The sequence below is a fragment of the Aquarana catesbeiana genome, linkage group LG05 (assembly GCF_042186555.1).
Source record: "Aquarana catesbeiana isolate 2022-GZ linkage group LG05, ASM4218655v1, whole genome shotgun sequence".
Classification (NCBI taxonomy): domain Eukaryota; kingdom Metazoa; phylum Chordata; class Amphibia; order Anura; family Ranidae; genus Aquarana; species Aquarana catesbeiana.
Window position 1 is genome coordinate 299,832,546 of NC_133328.1, and position 12,986 is coordinate 299,845,531.

At 40.3% G+C, this 12,986-nt stretch overlaps 1 protein-coding gene across 11 annotated transcripts in view; it reads left to right on the plus strand.

The window, feature by feature from the left end:
- The window catches only part of LOC141144787 (poly(rC)-binding protein 3-like), a 1,428,155-nt gene that overhangs the window by 201,271 nt on the left and 1,213,898 nt on the right, over positions 1-12,986 (plus strand). The gene's annotated exons all lie outside the window — the stretch shown is intronic.

Consider the following 12,986-nt stretch of genomic DNA (forward strand, 5'->3'; position numbering starts at 1 on the left):
AGACATTTTTTCTCTTTACATTAAATACTAGGGAATGTTACATTTGGCCTGCAAAAGGAAAGATGTAGAAAATGACATGTTATACATATTAAAAACATTATGAATATTATTCACGACTTCTAGTTTATATATCTACATTATTATTTATGTTTGTTCTATACTGTATTGTTTAATATTGTTCCTATGTAAGTTGAGGTGCTACTTGCAGTCCCATAAACTAGCAGGGGTCAAAATCAAATGGACATCTATATGGCACCAAAGCATGAGCAGAATTGTAGTTAAGGGGAAGAGATTGATAGGAGATAAAGGTCAATATCAGAGATAACTGGAGCCAAACATCAAGCTTTGTTTAAGAGCATAGACAAAGCCAGAAATCAAAGCAAGCTCAGGCCAGGAACAGTTGAGGAAAGGTGAGGACAAGCAACATCTGCAACATGGGCAATCTGAGACTAACAAACAGTTACAACTATGATTAACTTAAATGGAATTGGTTGTCCTTAAAAAAGGTTTCCAAACAAATCAGACACAAATTAGACACATATCAAAAATTACACAAATATAAATACCCTTCTTTCACCAATAAAAAAGACAATGTTGTCTTTTTTTATTGGTGGAAGAAGGGTATTTATAAATGTGTGTAATATTTGATATGTGTCTAATTTGTGTCTGATTTGTTTGAAAACCTTTTTTTTCACTATTGGTTGTCCTTAAATTTTTACTATTTTTACTATTTTCCCCTGGTAGCCTCTTGAGGAACCTTAGTTGAGAAACCCTGCTTTAAAGTAATTTTTGATGTGAGATTTGGCAAAGCCATTGCTATATCTTTGGACAGGTCTGTTTGTTTTCTTGTTGGAGAATAGCCATTGTCATTCTTTGATGTTCTCGAGAGTGTCACTCTATTCATTTGTAAAATTGATAACACCCCTTTCCTAAAAGCTCAAGTTCCACACCTTCGTAAGAATACTTGTCTATTCATAATCCCATTCTGTCTTGCAAATATTTGAGCCAAAGATATCTCTAAAAATAATTGTAAATGAGTAAAATATCCCCACTACATACGACATATGTTCTAACTAAGGATTAGACAATTGTGATATGCTTGTACATATACAGATTTGTATATACACAAAAAAATCTCCAATAATTTGGTGAAATGACCAGAGAAAATAGATATATTTCACTACATGTAATGGGGTGGATTTACTAAAGGCACATAGACTGAGGACTTTGCAAGTGCAGTTACTCCAGAGCTTAGTAAATGAGGGGGAGCTCTGCTGACTTCCATCATCCAATCATGTGCAAGCAAAAATGCATTTTCTTTTTATTTTCCTTGCATGTGATTTAATATTCATTGTAAAGTGAAGCTTTACCTCATTTACTAAGCTCTGGAGCAACTTGCAAATGTATAACCCCAATCAGTTTTTTTTGCAATCTGTGTCCCAATGGAAGATTTTCCCCCTATTACTTTTCTGGGGACAACCCAAAATTTGGGATTTTCTTTTACTTTTAGTGATAATGGTAAACAGGACAAATATAGAAAGGGTGAATTTCCCTAATGGGGGCACAGACAGCAATAAAAACCTGACATGTGTTCTAATCCACTTCCACTCTATCCAAATCTAAAAGTTTCCTTTACTTATACTTTAAGTAAAACAACCCTAATGAGTTACAAATTTTCATATTTAGGTTTCTATGCATTACTGGGGAGGAGCGTTGGAGGAGCGGTGAGTTCACCGCTCCTTCACCGCTCCAAAAAAGCTGCTGGCAGGACTTTTTCTGACACCCTGCCAGCGCACTGCTCCAGTGTGAAAGCTCTCGGGCTTTCACACTGGTCTGAATGGAGCAGCTGTTTTAGGGCAGTTTGCAGGCGCTATTTTTAACGCTATTTTTAACGCTATAGCGCCTGTAAAATGCTCCAGTGTGATAGGGGTCTAAGGTAAAATGTGTCCGGACACTTACATGCGATCTGGTTCTGTGAATGAAGCCCTGCTGTCACATATGACTGTGCAGTCTAGTAGATAACAGAACTTGACCTACTGTACAGTGCTTAGTTGACCTGGTCAGACACATACCTTTCTTTCAATGTCCTTGATGAGTGTTTATAAAAATAACCTTCTCTGCCAAAATAGAGTACTGGAGTGGGTGAGCAAGAAGAACATTTTCACTAATAGAATAAGTTATAAATAAAAAATAATATGTTTAAGTTTCAAGTTAGTGAAAGCTTAATTTTAAATGTAATTGATTGCCATGAGTTACTGCACTGTGCAAATGATCACTGTCTTTATACGAGCCTATGTCTGTACAATAATCAACATATAGCCATTTGTAAACATACTGTATGCATAAAAATGAACTTTGACAATGTATTTTTCCATCTTTATCTTTTACACTAGGTGAAATATGTGACTGTGAGGTTTTCTATATAAAGTGGTTAATTAGACAGTGCATAATGTCATATAATGTGGTAAATGTTGCACATTCTTTTAACATTGCTCTGATACCTTTACATATAATACAGATCAAGGACAAACAGGCTAAGAAAAACAAAATATGATCCTATGTCTGTAAAAACAAAGTACAAAATCACATTGTATTTATTTTATTATTGAAACCAGGACTAGAATACAATTGTTTGCATCTTAGACCGCTGCATGTGTCTATACATACATTCAGCATGTGCTGATATATTGGTTTTACTAAGATTTGTATCTGCCAATTTACCTAAAAAAAATGTCATTTTTTTATAACAGGTAAAATCTTTCCTCATTCATTTTTACCTCAGACCGGATGCAACAAGTTGCCTACTTTGGCTTAATATCCCCAACTACAAAGCTAAACACTGCAAATGTAACTCTCTATCCAATCAGAGCTAGTAAGATGGTAATGCTAGTTAGTAGTCCTGAAATCAGATTCCTAGTCATAAAATGTAACAAGTACAGAAGAGGCATACTGGTGAAGGTATTCTGGCTGATAGAGGTACTGGAAGACATTTTGTGATGTCTGTCCTTTAGCATGGCTGACAGGTTCACTTTGGGTAAAACATTTTAAGCAGTAAGGGAACACCCCCGTTCTATGAAAGGTTTCTGCTCCAGGTCATGGTCCATGTTATCGTCTTACAAATTTGCACTTGGTTGTAAACTATTATGTATTGCCTATTTTCGCTCATGCCACAGACTGAGAAATATGTGTACAGAGGTAAAACCACACATAGAAATTAAATCCAAAACTAATCCTGAAGTTGTTCAGGGTTAAGGTTTAATCATAATATACTTTTTGTAGCATCAGGCATTATCACCACCTATTACAGAAGTTGAACACTTCATTGATTTTTAACAGAAGCTTATTTCTATTGCTTACAGTCACCAAATAAAGTGTATGGCAAGTAAAAAAAAATTAGGGGGTAGGGTAAAGGAGGAATAGAGCCCTTCTGTTTTCACTGGTATCCATTCTCTTGCTGTTAGAGAATTCTCATTCTTTCTATCTGGCAAGACATTGTAAGCAGGGCAGGACGTGAGGGGAAATCTCTCTAAGAATTCCCCAAGATAGCAGTATAACCTTGACCGGGGTTCTAACTCTTCCTCACTCATGATCTCAAAACTAAGAAAAATGTTTTAGCTGGTTCTACACTTTATTCTATGCAGGCAATCTTTGCACATCCCACTGCTTCAAAACCCCTGTATTCTCGTTGATCCTGCAGTACAGTCAGGTGTCAGAGCCCAGGAGCCTGCTCTTGCTCCATGCTACTCTGAAGTTTCAAGGAAATGGGCCACACACCCATGACATGTTGAGAATCCAGTTAGCTGTAATGAGCCCATAAAAAAGTATACAGCACACATTGTAGACCCCCACCTGAGGTCATGCCCATTTTCAACTTATGTAGGCCCCTAAAGCTTGTCCTACAATGTAACTGTTGGTGCAAGTAAAAAAAGTATCACGGACAGTACTCAAAAATCAAGCTGCAGTTCTATAGTAAATCTACAAATTTTTCTCACTGCTCCTGTTTAGCAAACAAATGATGGATCTCCCACCATTCCATTTCTATTCCTCAGTTTAATTAAACCATCCCAACCCCTGAAACCTATAGGCTTGTTCTTGTAAATTTCACCCATTACATAAATCACTTTATGTAAGAAACAATCAAGTATAAATATGTCACACCTAAACAGTACTTGTTATTGCTTAATGTATTTACAACAGGGTAACAGATATAAATAATACCTAAAAGTAAATATAACGCTGGAGGTATACTCTGAAAATATTCTGTAGGCAGGTGCAGTTTACTTTCCCCACTGCAGGTAGAATTCTTCCACAGTGGCACCGTAGCTGGAGAAGAAGTCAGGGGGAACACAATTCCTCTATGCTTTCCTGGGTCACTCAGGAAGCACCCAATTGGATGTTGATGCCCCATGTGACTCCAGCAGCCATCTTGGGTCAGGCAGAGCCTACCTAAGGCCATGGCTCCTGGGCTTGGCGTGCTTTTTGCAGGTTGATAAGGTAGAGACAGCTACCCTGCCTGTTAGGGACAGTACTATTGGTAGGAACAAGGAGAGAAAGCCTAGGGTTGAACCTCCCTTGGACATTATGCCATTTGTGGCACTGGACGGTAAGGCCGCTTTCTGCTCTCTTAACAGATACTGTCAGCCCAGCTGATACCCATCATCTTGGGAATTCATGAATACACTTGGTTGGGCAGGTTACCCTCAGGGTTGTTGTGAACTGTTATTTTACTTCAATATAAGTTTTATATTGAACCTATCTGTGTAAGTTATTATCGCCTCTCTTGCTGCACCCCACCTACAAGTGTATATAATTTTGCATTTCAGTAGTGGCCACATAATTATATGCTAAATATTTATTTGCAAAAGTCCACAGTAAAAATGGACAACTGCAGCCACAGCCATAAAGTCCTTACAGATGTGAACAATGTACAATACTGAATGCCAATAATCTACAGACAACAAATGTATATCTGGGAGAAGGAAATTTCTACATAAACAGAAAGGCTTGAGGTAAATGTGATCATACATTGCCTGTTAATTGCAGGAGATGCAGCATTATTTGGGCATTGCTTTTAAGGACTAAGATACCATCAGGCCATCTGCAAGGTTAGAGAGTAAGAACAAAAAGTGGCTTCACACTACACACAGGCATTACCAATGAGTCAGAAAATCTCTGTGATATAATGTGCATTATATTGACTTTGGAGCAAAAATTGGGTCAGATGTTAATGCTGGTGATAACTGTTGTCTTCGTATCTCATCCATTTGTGTCATTAAACTTACCTTGCATCTTTGAGATAGTCTAAACAGTTGTTTCTTACACCAATTCTTTTTATCAATGTTGGAAAATATATATGGACACAATGTACTAAAAAGTAATTGCGAAAGTGTAAGGAGAAATTAATTTGGAGACAACTGGCACCCTTGAAGGTCACATGAGTGTGCAAATATTCATGAACCTGCAAACATGATTCCTCAACTGATCTGGTATCAACTGAGTAAAGAGTACACTCTTGTTCACTACATATTTTGCAGTTCTTGTTTGTTGTGTACATTGAACATTCAAAAAATAATGTGTTTTTTGTTTTATATGTAGATAGGATGCATTAATGAATGTATCTGTCAGGATTGTTAATAAAAAAAAAAAGAAGAAGAAAAAATAAGCTATACATATAAATTAGAAGCTGATTTAATCTTGCAGCAAAGCTGTAGTATTATTAAGGATTCATTCACTCCTAGGGGATCCATTGCGGTGTGTTTATGCCTGTTTTTGTACATTACCAAGTGCATCATTAAAGTAGCCCATACATTTGTATAAACTACCAATGCAGGGGGCTGGAGGACATCAATTATGAGGAATGACTACAAACATTAGACTTATTAGCCCTGAAGTAGAGGTGCTTAAAAGGGCATATGATTGCAATAAAAAAAAAAAATCTATAAATGATGACACTAGTACTGGGAGAAAACTGTTTTAGCCGAAGTCTCTAAAGATGACACATGGATGCTCAATGAAGTAGCTCTGAAACTGTCTAATGGTTCTTTACTGTTAAAGTGGTAAGGATGTGGAACTCCCACACTTAGTGGAGTCAGCAGAGTGTGTAGATACATTTAAAAAGCTTTTAGATATGTTTCTTAGTGAACGTACTATACAGGGTATAGTGACATAAACAAAGGCATGCACACACACTCACTCACTCAGGTTGAACTGGATGGACTGGTGTCTTATGCATTCTTACTAACTATGTAATTATGTAACTATGCACCAAAACAAACCAAAATGTGACAAACACATTTTTTTACAATGCACCCCACCAGAACGCATGCATGTGTGTCAAAACTGTGTTTCATTAGTGCGCTGGTATGCCATTAAAAAGAAATATCAGCACAATGCACTAATGCATTTATGGTGCATTGGTGTGTATTGCAACAACACACATGATATGGCAAAGCACCGCAACTGATAGATGTAAATAGGCCTCGAAAGTTATAAAATGCTGAGGAAGTCCCCGCCCACTGGGACGCAACGCGTCTAGAACGTGACGTCGTGACGTCATCCGCTGCTACTGCGCATGCTCCACCGCTCACACACTGTGTGTCCATGTTCGTTTCCTGGCACTTGTGAAGTGCCTGATATGTAAGTCTGATTTTATTCGTTTTACAATAAACATTTGATTACGGAGAGCACTATGTCTGTCCCTTTTGTGATTACATGCTTATGATACCCACCTGCCATCTGATCATCCGGAGGAGTCCCTTGTCATGTAGATCTCCTTGTCTGCCGATCTTGTATCATTGCCTGATTATCTTTAGGACCAGGTGAGAGGCCATTCGATCTATGGTGAAGGGTTCCAGTATCACACATCATTGTCTGCTGTTATCATCACACCTCTGGTGGATTTATGTCAGTCTTTTTGGGACATTTACTGTTGGACATTTCTTTTTGCTTCCGGTTTATTATATATTATATATTTCTCTGTATGGTCACCCATTGAGTTAGCGCTGCACCTTTTATTATTATTTGTCTAGAGGGATTTGATCGTTTACCCTGGTGTTCAGCTGCTTCATTTTTTATTTACATTTTTATTTTGTGACATACGTGCGCTGATATACTTTTATATTCTCGAAAGTTATAAAATGACAAAATATTAAATAGGTGAAGCTGCACATGCTTTAGCTTGTAAGATCTGAAAGCTCAGTGCTGCTTAGGGCACACCAAACCTCCCAGTTGTGAAGCTTGGGCATGTTTCTCTACCTGAATCACACAGTGCTTTGCCGAGTGCAACTACTTCCAATCATCAGGCTTAAGTAATCATACATGGAGGCGTGCTTATGACCATGATATATTTGATCCTTTTTTGGAGGGTTATAGGACTCTTAAGGCCTCATGCACACGGACGTTTTTACAGTCACGTTTTTGAGCGTTTTTTACAGCTTAAAAACGCCTGTCTATGTTAGTCTATGGATTCATGCCCACCTACACGTTTTTGAGCTGAAAATGGCCTAGGCGTTTTTAAGCTGTAAAAAAAACCCAGGACCAGAGAGTTCCGAGGCGCGGCGCTAGAGCTGTAAAAACGAGAAACGCGGAAAAACGCACAAAAACGCGACTGCGGCGTTTTTTTGCGTTTTTTAGCTCCGTCGTTTTTTTGCTCAAAAAAGATGATTGGACACTGTAATCTCTGTAAAAACAGGAAATTCCTGTCTGGACATTAGATTACCCAAGAGTCCTTTGCACAGCCGTGTGACTGTGCTTAGTGAGTTCAAGATGGCAAGTTCTGTGTCACAAGTGGAGCTGATAAGTGCTGTACAGGCCCATCCTGAACTGTGGGATGTGGCACATCCACTTCATGGAGACCACATCCGCAAAGTAAAAGCCTGGGAGGATATCAGTGCTGCCATTACCCCTGGCTGGGAAGAATTACGAAATGCAGAAAGAAAGGAAATAAGTAAGTCTATTTTCCTTGAATGCATGATCTGTTTGTGTGTAATGTAAACGAAGATTGCATATTTAACCCTTTGTTTTCCTTGTTATTTTAGGCAAAATTATACAGCGCCACTGGAAGTCCCTACGTGACCGTGTCAGGAGGGACCTCACAGACGAGGACAAGGCGGCACGTAGTGGAGCACCAGCGCCAGCTAAGAAACCACACGTCTACCACACCAATCTTCTCTTCTTACGGCAAAATATGCTGAGACATACCAGACTTGAATTTTTTTTTTTTTCATATATTTGCCTATGTACATTGCTTTTCAGGCAGTATGTTCCATGGCTATTGTAACCACTTTCCGAACGCCACATGTACATATACGTTGGCAGAATAACACGGCTGCACAAATGGGCGTACCTGTACGTCCCTCTTAAGTTGCCGCCTTGGCGACGCGCTTTCCCATTGCGAGGTCCATGAGTCCGACCGCGGGTCCTGCGGACTCAATGTCCGCGGGCACACCGGCGATCGTCTCAGGGAGAGGAAGAGGTTAACCCATTCAATGCCAGTGTAATTTTTACAGTAATCATTGCAATTTTAATCACACTGATCACTGTAAAAATGACAATTTTCCCAAAAATGTGTCAAAATTGTCCAATGTGTCCGCCATATTGTCGCAGTCAGGCTAAAAATCGCTGATCACCCCCATTACTAATATAATAAAAATTAGTAAGAAAAATGCCATACAACTCTCCCCTATTTCATAGACGCTATAACTTTTGCCAAAAAAAACTTTATTAACTGAAATCTGTAGAAGAATACATATTGGCCTAAACCCAAAAAAAATTTTAGATTTATTTATTTTTTGGGGGATATTTATTACTTAAAAAAATTAAAATTCAAAATTAAAAAAAAAAAATTACACTCTTTTTTATAGCTCCGAAAAAAAACCCAAAAAAACGCAGAGGTGATCAAATACCACCTAAAAAAGGGTCTGTTTGAGGGGAAAAAAAGGACGTCAATTTTTTGGGGAGCCACGTTGCACGACCACCATTGTTAAAGCGACGCTGTGACAAATCGCAAAAAGTGCTTGGGTCTTTGGCCAGCTAAATGGTCCGGGCTGAAGTAGTTACGTTTATACATTTTGTATTGTCTGCAGGACAACTTCTAACATTAGACAGAGAGAGGTGGATGCAGAAGAGGCAGAGGTTCAGAGACCAAGCAGTCCCATGACAAGCACTGGATCTCCACGTCCAATAAGCGAGGGAGGTGTTGAGTGCACAGATGAGGTAACTGCTTAGGTCTGCCTGTCTATCTCATTGTCTGTCTGTCCATGTACATGTCAATGTAAACATTTTTGTTCTTTTGCAGGAATCGAGGTCTTTGGAATCAGTGTCTCCTGCCAGTCAGCAAGGTGGAGAGCAGTGCGGTCGTGTTCGTGGCCGTGGGCGTGGACGTCAGACGAGGGGCGGGTTCAATCCGGAGGCTGATGACAGAGTGCTAGCACTGCTGCAGGAAGTGCGGCAGGAGAGGCGCATTATGGATGCCTTTTTAGACACCAACAACCCACGCGCCTGCTTCTGCCGCAGCCTTTACCACATCCTGGAGGACATTGGGGGAGACCAAGAGAAGCTTTGTATGGATCGCATGTACGGTATTGCAATGCAATACCGACATGCAAAATTAAGTGGCGGCCACCTCCATGCGATCCATATAATGTTTCTCATGATCCCCCAATGGCCCCTGGGACCTCAGCAGTGCTAGCACCCCCCTCTCACTATCAGCCCCCTCCTCAACGCCAACCACCACCTATCCTGTCCCAGACCTCGTTCTATACCCCGCACTCCTATGCTGAATTTCCACCTTCTACCTCCCATTTTCAGCCCTCTTACCCTGTACCCCGCTACCAGCAGGATTTTGGGAGTGATCGCCAGGCCCAAGCATTACCCCGTCCCCAATCCCCACATCCCCAAAGCGATCAAGCATCCACCACCACCTATCACCAGTTGTGATCCCAATCCTTTAATGAATATGTTTTTTGCTTGAAATACCAGTTGGGATCCCAATCCTTTAATAAATATGTTTTTTTGCTTGAAAATAAAATGTGTTCAATTTGTCTTTTATATGATGCACAACAGCACACCTTTGCACTCTGCTTGCCCTGAAGGCAGAGTGCAAAGGACTCTATCGTACTCTGTCTTTGGACAAGCGTAAGTTAGCTCTTTTTTGGGCTTAGCCTAGGCTTACCCCGAAGGCAGAGTCAAATTGACTTGTTGAACAATCGTTGATAAATGGACATAAAAATAACAAACTTCAATTTTGAAATGCTTTATTTCAAGAAACACAAGAAAGCAAAGGTAGATGTATTCCAAATATTTTTTAGACATAATCATTCTGCCATGATACCTCTCCATCAGGGGATTCCAAAAATTCTGCAAATTGGTTTCGAATGCTCATGACACGTGCAGTTGAACGCAAGTCCATAAATTGAACCCTCTGAAGTTGGTTAATGGGCTCCTGTTCAACATTATTTCTGTCACTGTCCCGCAGAAAATTGTACAGAACGCAGCATGCCAGGACGACTTTAATGGCGTTGTCAACATCCAATTGCATACTTGTCAGCAAAACTCGCCATTTGGCCGTGCACACCCAGAATGCACATGACCCGATAATTGTAGATTTTTTTTCGTCGGCTGAGACCATTGCCACTGTATGGCCTCATAAGATTTTCAGACAGTCCAAAGGCCTCATCTGCCACCATGACTAATGGCAAGCTGGGTTCTTCAGTGCAGGGTAGAGGCCTGCTTTCAGGAATATTGAGTCGTCCCTCATGTAGACGACGTCCGAAGGCCGACTCGCGGAATATGCGGGCGTCACCTTGGCTTCCATATGCTCCCACATCAACAAAAAGAAATTTAAGGTGTGCATCGGACAATGCCAGGAGGACCACCGAAAAATATTTTTTATAATTAAAATATGACGATCCAGAGTGGGGAGGCTTCTTGACCCTGATGTGTTTCCCATCAAGGGCTCCTATACAATTTTGGAACTGAGTTTTTTCCCAAAAAGTGTCCACAACTGATTCCCAGATGTCTTCTGTTGGCTCTGGCATTACAATGTTATGCAATTCCTCCCATATTGCCACACATGTTTCCTTTATTATTTTTGACACCGTTGAGAGGCCAAGGAGGAAGTAATGATGCAAGGAAGCATAACTTTGTCCCGTGGCAAGGAACCTAAGATAACATAATAATTTTAGTTATTGAAAGAGAAAAGAATAAACATAAGTCCCAACCCTACCCTTAAACCTAACCCTATCTCCTAACCCTAACCCTATCTCCTAACCCTATCTCCTAACCCTAACCCTATCTCCTAACCCTATCTCCTAACCCTAACCCTATCTCCTAACCCTATCTCCTAACCCTAACCCTATCTCCTAACCCTATCTCCTAACCCTAACCCTATCTCCTAACCCTAACCCTATCTCCTAACCCTATCTCCTAACCCTAACCCTATCTCCTAACCCTGACCCTATTCACTAACCATAACCCATATGTGTATTCACTTACCTGAGTGTCACTAGCATCCGTTCCTCCGGTGACACAGAGCTACGCATCACAGTGTCCATCCTTGTGAGCCTTGGCCTGAGCCTCTCCAACAGGTCATTAAAGAGCGGCACTGACATCCTTGTAAAGTTAAGGAATTTTGTCGGATATGAGCGCAGTTGGGAATAAATATTGCCAAAGTACCCCATAGAAAATCGATTGGATACCATTGGATGCACCCAATATTGACGTCTGCTGCTTCTCTCCTCCTCCTGTCTCCTTCTCCGCAGCCTCCGCAAAACAATCAGAAGGATTGCCTCATCGATCTTCTGCATGACAGGATCCATATTTCTCAGAAAAATACACAAAACTCAAACAGACTCTGAAACACTCTCTCCTCTCTCTCTCTCCTACCAAAATGGCACTGACACATGCTCATTAATATATTTTCTTTGGTTTCCGTGGCATTGTGGGAAATTTGGGAGTGTATATAGCTGAGAGATGTGTTTTTCATTAAAAAACGCTACTTAGCGCTAACGCAAAAACGCTAATGCAAAACGCTGTAAAAATCACGTTTTTAACGCCGGTTTTTCCAGGCGTCGAACCTAGCTTTACAGCTCGTTTTTTAAAACGTCCATGTGCATGAGGACTTACTGTCAGATTTTGAAAGGTATGTGCTGATAGCTTGGGCTGTCAGATTTCTCAGGCATATTGCAATGTATAACTTTATAAGAATTGCCATAGATTTACTTTAGCACAAAATGAAATAATGCAACGTTTATATTATGAGGTGTTAAATGTTAACCGAGCCAAGATTGGCTCTTATAAAAACATAAGGAAGAGATGGACAAGGTCTTCTCTCTCTCCCAAGAACTTAGCATACAGTACTACCTATAAAAGCCCCTATCCAGTACTCAACAGAAAGACATATTTTACCACTCATTCTATTGAATACAAAACAAAAACCACATCTCTCCAATGTATGTAGGAATTTAAAAAGATAATAGATTGAAATATGTGTAAGCTTCCCAGTGGAATCTGGTGTATTTAATTAAATATTTGTATATTCATATGTTGTTTGAGATAGTATAAGGGCACTTCCACACTCACAGCGCCCAGGCGTCAGCGGTAAAGCACGGCTATTTCTAGCCGCGCTTTACTGGTGCTTTATCGGCGATTTTCGGCCGCTAGTGGGGAACTTTTAACCCCCGCTAGCAGGCGAAAAAGGGTTAAAAGCACCGGCACGGGGGGGGGGGGGGGTGCTTTAGGAGCCGTGTATATACTGCTCCTAAAGCACCTCATAGAAGCTGCTAGCAGGACTTTTTTTGACATCCTGCCAGTGCACCGCTCCAGTGTGAAAGCACTATAGTGCCTGTAAAGTGCCTCAGTGTGAAAGGGGGCTTAATTTATAGAGGCCATTGTGTACCATCTCTCAGGGAATAAAGGACATATTTACCATTTACAGTATAAGTGTTTCCTAGTCTCTTTCAGTCAGTTCATTGTTATCATGATGTTTG